General features: G+C 43.6%; 1 non-coding gene across 1 annotated transcript; it reads right to left on the reverse strand.

The window, feature by feature from the left end:
- Positions 1 to 10,349: 10,349 nt before the first annotated feature.
- trnat-agu (transfer RNA threonine (anticodon AGU)) lies at positions 10,350 to 10,423 on the reverse strand. Its single transcript has one exon. It is a non-coding gene; the product is annotated as a tRNA-Thr (tRNA).
- Positions 10,424 to 10,839: the final 416 nt, after the last annotated feature.

The following is a 10,839-nucleotide window of genomic DNA, read 5'->3' on the forward strand; positions in this document are numbered from 1 at the left end:
TGCACAGAAATCTAATCAACGAGGATGATACAAGGGTATTGTATAAAACATAGATGGATTACGTGAGCATGTAAAATGCATCGAATTGCTTTACAAGTAACCAAATATGTAATTGTGGATTCTGCCAGGAAAAATAAAGGAAAGCATATATCATAGCATCATAAGAAACAAAGCTTTGAGATAATGAGTCACCTCAGCATCCACATCAGATGCACCAATTCAAAATGAACGAAAATTGAAAGTTTTTGATTATTATAGCTGCAAAGACATTCAAAGCTGCAAGTAACAATAACGCACAGATGTATCAGGAAATAACTATTTGCAAGAAGAGAGAATCCATTCATCACTAACTGACGTTCAATAGCAGTTTCTGCAACTATTCCTTCACTGTCAATATCTTTTGTATTTACATTAATGTAAAACTGAACTGGCCTAGAAATGCAATATGGTGGCCTCAAGAAGCACTAAATGCTATCACTGTTGGAAACCATGTCTCTCCCAATTCTGTGAAGCATCGACATAACACGAATCAGGAGTGTGACAGAATTTTTCCCACTTTACTGTATAAATCCATATTGACCAACTTCCAACAATCCCTACCCCTTTGAGGACCATTTACTGATAGGAGCTGTCACTAACAACAGACGTTTGATCAGGTTCTATGGAACCTTCCTTCAAAGTTGGGACCCAAGTTGGTAGGATTGTGAAGATGGCATATCATATGTTGGCTTTCATTAGCAGTGGGATTCAGTTGAAGAGCTGCAAGGTTATGCTGCAGTTCATTGAGCTGTGGTTAGAGTGCAGTTGACATATTGGGTTCAGTTCTGATCACCTCATTATAGGAACGAATTTGAAATTATAGAGAGGGTGCAGAGGATGCTTTCACAGGATTATGCCTGGACTGAAGGGGAACATTTATGAAGAAAGTGCACGAAGACAGATGTGAGATTTCTTGATAGATTTGTAAAAGATTATGAGAAGCATGAATAGAGTGGATAGCCAGAGACGTTTTCTGAGGTTGAAAATGTTAATCGTGAGGGGGCATAATTTTATAAAGAAAGAAGGAAGGATTAGGGGAGATGTCAGAGTAAATGTATTTGCACAGAGAGTGGTTGGTGTGTGGAATGCAGTGCGAGAAGGGGTAGGAGAGTAAAATGCATCAGTGACATTTGGTATTTATCGGATATGCACAACGGATGACAGTAAAATGAAAGATATGGAGTTTAGTTTGACCTTTGGGTAGAATAAAAGGAAGGCACAATGTCAAAGGGCGAAGGTCCTGTAGTGTTCTGTACTTTTCTATGCTCTTCGACATTTGATGTTTCAATCATTAGAAATTTACAAAATTAGTGATCAATTGTGTCTGCCTTGGTCGGCCATGAAATCCGAGTGGCATTGAATGGTTGTTCATTGAAACGCAATAATTTGTTGAAATTGTGCATGCTGTCATTTTAAAAATAAGGTGACCCAATGAGATGCGATTGATGAGAAAAGGCAAGAGACTGCCAAAGAATGAAAAGACTTTTCCTTACTTTGCGACTTAATCTTGAGACATAAGGGTCACATTAGAAGATGGAGAAGGAAAAGTGAGGACTGAGATGATCAAGATCGGAGTCGAGCGTGTATTGCTGGAAAACCACAGCAGGTCAGGCGCCATCTGAGGAGCAGAAGAATCTGTGTATAGGGCATAAGCAATTAATCAGGAATGAGGCTTGTGGGCCAACCTTGAGAAATGCATGGGAGGGAAGAGGGCCATCAAGAGTTTCTGCAGGAGGTGGAACATAGTGACTTTTTCTTCAGATAGATAACACTAAAACCCTTTCTCACTGTGACAATGTACCATTAGTTATCGAAGCTGAAGCATTTATAGGCGCAAAGGCTGAAACAGTTTTTTCCCCACTTTTAATACCTGAATGGTCTCCCTCCAGTATGATAGTACAGTTGTGTCAGTATGGGATAACTGAATGGTCTCCCTCCAGTATGATAGTACAGTTGTGTCAGTATGGGATAACTGTCAGTACAGTATGGGATAACTGAGTGAATCAGCTTACATATGCAGCCGGGGAACAGTCCTTATGTTGTAATATATGGGTACAGAATGCAGGGACGAGGGACTGAGAGTTTTTTGAGCCGTTTCACATGGTGACTGAGATGGCATTGGTGGTTTTGACAGGCTAAAATTGGGCAAATGCCCAGATCAGGATGCGATTGTGTCTCACGTTGCTTTGTGAGACTAGAGAGAAAATGACGCGTGTTCTGACCAATGTTTCACATTCCTTTTTAGCCACCTGCGAGTGGTTGGAGGATTTCAGGACTACTAACGTGGTTCCAGTTTTCAATAAGGCTGGCGGAGATAATGCAGCAAATTACAGAGTAGTGATTCGAACATCACATGTAGGGAAACTTTTGGAAAAGCCTCTTAAGGAGAGAATTAATTGCAACTTCTTCGGAGAAAGTTTGACCAGCGAGAGTCAGCATGCTTTTGTCAGAGGAATTCATGCCTGATTGATCAGATTACATTATTTTTAGGAAGTGATCAGATGTGTAAACAAGGATAGTGAAATTGATTTAGTTTATGAGGATTTTAGACAGTCTTAGACAAGTTCCCACAACGGAGACTGGTACCAGGGTTAATATAAAAGGGATACAGGGTCACGTCGTAAGTTGGATCCAAACTTATTTGGGTGGTTGCAGACAAAGGAAAGTGCTGTTTCTGAGACGTGGAACTGGTATTCAGTGGTGTCCCACAAGGACCAATGCTGTGTCCCTTAATGTTTGTGATTGCACATAAACAATACAGAAATAATGTTGGAGAAATGATAAGAAAATTTGAGGAGGATATGAAGATTGGCATAGTGGTGAACAGTGAGGAAGAAGATCTTAGGTTCCAGGATTTCAGAGGTGGATTTGTCAAATGGGCAGATAGGGGGAGCTGAAAATAACAATAAAAACATCAGGTGATTCATTTTGTAAGTAACACGTCATGGGAGTACTCAAAGAACGGTAGGGCACTGGGAAACCCAAGAGTGACTTTGCATATGGGTCCACAGATTTGTGAAGGCAGCAGAATATAGTAGTTAAAAAGACAGGCACGACTTTATAAGTCAAGGCAAAGATTACGAGAGCACGAAAATAGGTGTCACATAGAACATAGAACATAGAAGAATACAGCGCAGTGCAGGCCCTTCGGCCCTCGATGTTGCGCCGATCCAAGCCCACCTAACCTACACTAGCCCACTAACCTCCATATGCCTATCCAATGCCCGCTTAAATGCCCATAATGAGGGAGAGTCCGCCACTGCTAGTGGCAGGGCATTCCATGAACTCACGACTCGCTGAGTAAAGAACCTACCCCTAACATCTGTCCTATACCTACCCCCCCCCCCCTTAATTTAAAGCTATGCCCCCTTGTAATAGCTGACTCCATACGTGGAAAAAGATTCTCACTGTCGACCCTATATAAACCCCTAATCATCTTATACACCTCTATCAAGTCACCCCTAAACCTTCTTTTCTCCAATGAAAACAACCCCAAGTGCCTCAGCCTTTCCTCATACGATCTTTCTACCATACCAGGCAACATCCTGGTAAACCTCCTCTGCACCCGTTCCAGTGCCTCCACATCCTTCCTATAGTATGGTGACCAAAACTGCACACAATACTCCAGATGTGGCCGCACCAGAGTCTTATACAACTGCAACATGACCTCAGTACTCCGGAACTCAATTCCTCTACCAATAAAAGCCAGTACGCCATATGCCTTCTTCACCGCACTATTTACCTGGGTGGCAACTTTCAAAGATTTGTGAACATGGACACCAAGATCCCTCTGCTCATCCACACTACCAAGTATCCGACCGTTAGCCCAGTACCCCATCTTTTTATTACCCTTACCAAAGTGAATCACCTCACACTTAGCCACATTCAACTCCATTTGCCACCTTTCTGCCCAGTTCTGCAGCTTATCTATATCCCGCTGTAACCTACCACATCCTTCCTCACTGTCTACAACTCCTCCGACTTTCGTATCATCCGCAAACTTACTCACCCAACCTTCTAACCCCTCCTCCAGGTCATTTATAAAAATGACAAACAACAATGGTCCCAAAACAGATCCTTGCGGAACACCGCTAGTGACGGCACTCCAAGATGAACCTTTGCCATCAACTACTACCCTCTGTCTTCTTCCAGCCAGCCAACTCCTAATCCAAACCTCCAACTCACCCTCAATGCCATACCTCCGTATTTTTTGCAGCAGTCTACCATGGGGAACCTTATCAAACGCCTTACTAAAATCCATATACACCACATCTACTGCTTTCCCCTCGTCCACCTCCTTAGTCACCTTCTCAAAGAATTCAATAAGGTTTGTGAGGCACGACCTGCCCTTCACAAAACCATGCTGACTATCCTTGATCACATTATTCCTATCCAGATGTTCATAAATCCTATCCCTTACAATTCTCTCTAAGATTTTGCCCACAACAGAAGTGAGACTCACCGGCCTATAGTTACGAGGGTTATCCCTACTCCCCTTCTTGAACAAGGGAACCACATTTGCTAGCCTCCAATCTTCTGGCACTACTCCTGTAGACAACGAGGACATAAAAATCAAGGCCAATGGCTCTGCAATCTCCTCCCTTGCTTCCCAGAGAATCCTAGGATAAATGCCATCAGGCCCAGGAGACTTATCTATTTTCACCTTTTCCAGAATTTCCAACACCTCTTCTCTACATACCTCAAAGCCATCCATTCTACTTAATTGTGACTCAGTACTCACATTGACAACAATGTCCTGTTCCTGATTGAATACTGACGAAAAGTATTCATTCAGTGTCTCCCCAATCTCTTCAGCCTCCACACGCAACTTCCTACTACTATCCTTGACTTGACCTATTCCTACCCTAGTCATTCTTTTATTCCTGACATACCTATAGAAAGCCTTAGGGTTTTCCCTAATCCTGCCAACTGAGGACCTTTCATGACCCCTCCTTGCTGCTCTTATCTCTCTCTTCAGGTCCTTCCTGGCTACCTTATATCTCTCAATCGCCCCAATTGAACCTTCACGCCTGACATTTACATAGGCCGCCCTCTTCCATTGAACAAGGGATTCCAATTCCTTATTAAACCACGGCTCCCTCACACGACCCTTTCCTCCCTGCCTGACGGGCACATACTTATCAAGGACACTCAATAGTTGCTCCTTGAACAAGCTCCACATATCAATTACATCCTTGCCTTGAAGCTTACTTTTCCAGGCCACACATCCTAAGTCATGCCTCACAGCATCATAATTTCCCTGCCCCCATCTATAACTCTTGCCCTGTAGTGCACACTTATCCCTCTCCATCACTAGAGTAAAGGTCACCGAATTGTGGTCACTGTCCCCAAAGTGCTCACCTACCTCTAATTCTTACACCTGGCCTGGTTCGTTACCCAGAACCAAATCCAGTATGGCCTCACCTCTTGTTGGCCTATCGACATATTGTGTCAGGAAACACTCCTGCACACATTGGACAAACACTGACCCATCTAACGAACTTGAGCTATAGCTTTCCCAATTAATATCAGGAAAGTTAAAGTCCCCCATAACAACCACCCTATTACTTTCACTCTTCTCTTGAATCATCCTCGCAATCCTTTCTTCTACGTTTCTAGGACTATTAGGAGGCCTGTAAAAAACTCCTAACAGGGTGAGCTCACCTTTCCTATTCCTAACCTCAGCCCAAACTACCTCAGATGGCGAGTCTTCATCCATCGTCCTTTCCACAGCTGTAATACTATCTTTGACAAGCAATGCCACACCTCCCCCTCTTTTACCCCCACCTCTGACCCTACTAAAACATTTAAACCCTGGAACCTGCAACAGCCAATCCTGTCCCTGTTCTACCCATGTCTCTGTAATAGCCACAACATCGAAGTCCCAGGTGCCAACCCACGCTGCAAGTTCACCTACCTTATTTCGTATACTTCTTGCATTGAAGTATACACACTTCAAACCACTTTCCTTTTTACAGGCTCCCTCCTTTGAAATTGATGCCATGTTCCTAACCTCCCTACATTCCAGGTCCTGCACCCTAAAGCTACAGTCTGGGTTCCCATGCCCCTGCAGAGTTAGTTTAATCCCCCCCCCCCCCAAGAGCACTAGCAAACCTCCCACCAAGGATACTGGTGCCCCTCAGGTTCAGGTGTAGACCATCCTGTTTATAGAGGTCCCACCTTCCCCAGAAAGAACCCCAGTTATCCAAATACCGGAATCCCTCCCTCCTGCACCATCCCTGTAGCCACGCATTTAACTGTTCTCTCTCCCTATTCCTCGACTCTCTATCACGTGGCACGGGTAACAAACCAGAGACAACAACTCTGTTCGTTCTAACTCTGAGCTTCCAACCTAGCTCACTGAAAGCCTGCCTAACATCCTCAGCGCTCCTCCTACCTATGTCATTGGTGCCAATGTGGACCACGACTTCGGGCTGCTCCCCCTCCCCCTCCCCCTTAAGGACCCGGAAAACACGATCAGAGACATCACGTACCCTTGCACCTGGGAGGTAACATACCAAACGTGAGTCTCTCTCGTTCCCACAAAACGTCCTATCTGTGCCCCGAACTATCGAGTCCCCAATTACTATTGCTCTGCTCTTCTCCACCCTTCCCTTCTGAGTAACGGGGACAGGCTCCGTGCCAGAGGCCTGAGCCCCGTTACTTGCCCCTGGTAAGTCGTCCCCCCACAAGTATCCAAAACGGTATACTTGTTCTTGAGGGGAACGGCCGCAGGGGGTCCCTGCACTGGCTGCTTTCTCCCAGTCCCCCTCACTGTCACCCATCTATCTGCCATATTTGGAGTTACTACTTCCCTAAAGCTCCGATCTATGACCCCCTCTGCCTCCCGAATGATCCTAAGTTCATCCAACTCCAGCTCCAGTTCCCTAACACGGTCTTGGAGGAGGTGGAGATGGGTGCACTTCCTGCAAGTGTTATCAGCAGGGACGTCCATGGCATCCCTCACCTCAAACATGTTGCAAGAGGAACATTGTACTGCCTTCACTGCCATCCCTCTGAAAGTAACCTTTTATTTAAAAAAAACTGGGTCTAAAGAATGCAACAAGCAAAATGCAGCACTTACCTACTTACCACAAAGGGTCTTATTATTTAGGTTAGAGGAGGAGGGCGGGTGGGAGACACTACCTCTGTAGTGCCTCGGGTTCTTCTCCTGCGCGCTTTTGAAGGGAAAAAAAACCTACCCGGCTGCCCCTCCGGTCTTCGTCACTTCCCCCTGCTGCTCCTGCTCTTTCTGTATAGAGAGAAAAAAACACCGCTGCCCGCTACCCGTAAGTAATTTTAAAACAAACTGTCTTACCTTAGCTGCTGCTCGCACTCAAAGTCTGTAGAAAAGTTCGTGAAGAAAGCATTTTAAAACAAACTGTCTTACCTTAGCTGCTGCTCGCACTCAAAGTCTGTAGAAAAGTTCGTGAAGAAAGCATTTTAAAACAAACTGTCTTACCTTAGCTGCTGCTCGCACTCAAAGTCTGTAGAAAAGTTCGTGAAGAAAGCATTTGGCACGTTAGCCTTCATGAGTTAGAACATTGATTATTGAAGTTCACGTCATGTTCTGGCTGTACAGAACATGAGTGGAGCCACATGTAGAATACTGTTGACAATTCCGATCACCTTCAATAGGAAAGATATTGTAAAACTTGAAAGAGTGCAGAATAGATTTACAAGGATGTTACAGTGTCGAGAGGGCTTGAGTTGTAAGTAGAGAGTGCTTGAGCAGGGGCTTTTCCTGGCAGTGTTCCAGGCTGGTGTGTAAACTTCTACACGTTTATAAAATCATGATTGAGGGTGGATCGGTGACTGGCCTAGGCCATGGTTTTATCCAGGATGGTGGAATTCAAAACGAGAGGGCACAAATTTAACGTATTTTGCACGGACACACTAAACAAGGGACAAAGTGTGATAGAGCGATATTTGGATTTCCAACAGACATCATCTCAGCTTAGTCTTCGACTGAATAAAAATGGGCATGTACTTGGGAAAATAGTTTGAAAGGTAAACCGTGAAGAGAACGTTAAGGATATAAAAATTGAGTGATGTCGAGATGAGGAAGTTTGTGAGTAAAATATTGACCAATGCAGTATGAAGTGGAGAATGACATGTTCGCAGGAACATTCAATAATGACCCTTTTATTTAAATTAGCTATTGCAGGACTCTGAAATACAGAGGGACCTGGCTGTCCTGCTTTGTGGATCACATTAACATGGTCTGCCGGGGTGGCAACTGATTAGGAACGCAATAAGTCTTTTAATTCATTTGTTCAGCAATGACTGGGCCAACATTTATTTCCCCACTCCAATCAGTATTTGAGACGGTGAGAGCCTGGTCGAAACACTGCATTTCATGATGTCTTTTTTTGGAGAAACGAAGTGTTGCAGTTATCAAATTGCGGCTTTTTCTTTTCCTGTTCACATTTTAATGTTCAACTATTCAGTTGATATCAGAGAATGCAGAGTTTCTCCAGCAAGTATGCTTGTGTTTCAGATTTCCTGCATCCACAGTTTATTTTTATTTAGTAATTTGGATGATCTGAGTTTTATGAGGAATGGAATGTTGCAAGCTGTCAAACATGTGACAGAAGATTCAAACTGAATGCTGGCACGTTCATCAGCTGAGGTGGGAATAGAGTCAAAAAGTGTGGTGCTGGTCCAGCAGCATGCGAGGAGCAGAAAATTCGATGTTTCGCGTACAAGATGTTCATCAGGAATGCTTGAGTCGTCGATTCCCCGCTCCTCAGATGTTGCCTTACAGGCTGTGATTTCCAAGTGCTACACTTGTTGACTTTGATCTCCAGCATCTAAAGTTATCACTTTCTGCTGAGGTGCGGTACAGTCAGGTACTGTTCCTGAGATGTAATAACGTGGTCGTGATGTCAGAGTGAATTTGTAGTTGAAAACTTATCCGTGAATCAATATTATTCTCCCGATCCCACTCTGCGAAGGACAGGCTGTTTCGATGGAGCTTGTTGTTACAGCCAGTCAATTTGACAGTTGTGCATTTGGCAGGTCGCGAAAACGTGAATTCCCAATGCATTGTTTAGACTCGAATACGATACGGAGACTTTCGGTCTTGGGTCTGCCACGGCCTAAATTTGAAAGTGGGTTTGCATTTGCATAGTCGGTGTAGTGTATATTTGTGTCTGAGAGTGTAACCAGTTTTATTTTCTGATGGGTTTTAAAAATGAAGCGATCAACAGAATGCTGATTTTCATTTTACTTTGATAATGTAAATCTGAACCAAAAATATGAATTGTTGGAGAAACTCAGCAGACCTGACAGCATCTGTGGAGAGAAACTGAGTTAAAGTTTTAGATCGATAGAAACTCGTTACTTATACATTTCTCTATAATAATGCTGGGAAAATTATCAGTCTTATCTGTTGAATCAGGATTTTTATCAAAATATCTCAATGACAGACAACTGTCACCTTTACAAATTCAGAAGGACTTTATTGACTGTAATGCTGTTTCTGTTGCTCTCAGTTGGTGAAAGGCTGTGCTTAAATGCTTGCCTTCTTTCGTTTCCTTTCTCTCAGTTTGCAGCAATGTCGAATAGAGAATTGGTCATTTCAGTGTCTAACTCAGCATGTGTCTCCATATAACTCTCTCTGTCTCTGTGCATCCACCTCACCCTCTTCCTGTTACACATTCTCCGACACTATGCCTGTCCATACAACTCTTTACCTATTTAGGCTCAATGGAAAGTCTGACATTTCGAGACAATTTGAGTGTGCAGCTGCTGAGAGGATTTTTGCCCACTGACTGGAGTGCGTTGAACTGGGCTCACATTCTCCGGATAATGTGTCACTTCAAACCAGGCAAGGCGACACTTCTTCCTCAAACAATTATGACTGTTTCGAATTCAAAATAGAATTCCTAATCCACCAGAAAAAAATGCAATTACACTACAACTAAAGAAGCACAACGATGTATATATTGTTGGTTTAAATGTATGAACGGCGACATCAGAGAATGAGAGTTATCAGCTGGTGGTATCTCTGCCATTACCACAAAATTCCCCGGCAAATCTGCAGCGTCTCCTGCCTCATCTCGTTATTCCGACCTAACTGAGAATGAAGGAGGAGGAATAAAAGAGGAGGAGAAGCAGAAGTGCATGTGGAATAATGGAAAGAAACCACAGACATAAGTAATCGTTCGGAATATAAAAAAAACATGGCATTCACTGTTGGAACTTCACCTGGATCACCAATTCATTACAGGGTGAAAGTCCAAAAAGACGTTCAGTTATTTTCACCAAGACTTGAAACACCAAGCCCAAGTATGAACGCGACAAGCAGGCACCGCTGGGAGTTGAACCAAGGATTTCTTGCTTACTAGACAAGCGCTTTAACCAACTAAACCACGGCGCCACAGGGCCGACGCCCTTACTCATCCATATGTGGAGTTGCTTAACCACTTCCTCACAGTCCTTGGACATGTGTTTTCGAATCAATGTTGCTCACAGAGAATTGTATTCAATCCTCGAATTTTCAAATACAAACAATTTATAGCTGAAAATGCTCCACTGAAAAGGCACAGAAAAACATAATCTCTTCTTGCATTCATTTAAAACTGGTATTTTCACCTGGTTAAAGTGACAGGAGAAAGAGGATGTGTTCATTCTGTCGGGGCCCATGAACCACGTTAGTACACACAGAGGGGACATCACATCAAGAGGAACAAAGATCATTGCGGTGAATTGACTAGCTGTAATGTCTAAGTAAGTATAAAGATTGGGCAGTAAAAGCTGACCCAATGGCACCGACATTGAGTTTTGCACCATCAG

Source organism: Chiloscyllium plagiosum, unplaced genomic scaffold (assembly GCF_037043375.1).
Source record: "Chiloscyllium plagiosum isolate Xiang-an unplaced genomic scaffold, Cpla_swu_hap1 HiC_scaffold_18, whole genome shotgun sequence".
NCBI classification, from domain to species: domain Eukaryota; kingdom Metazoa; phylum Chordata; class Chondrichthyes; order Orectolobiformes; family Hemiscylliidae; genus Chiloscyllium; species Chiloscyllium plagiosum.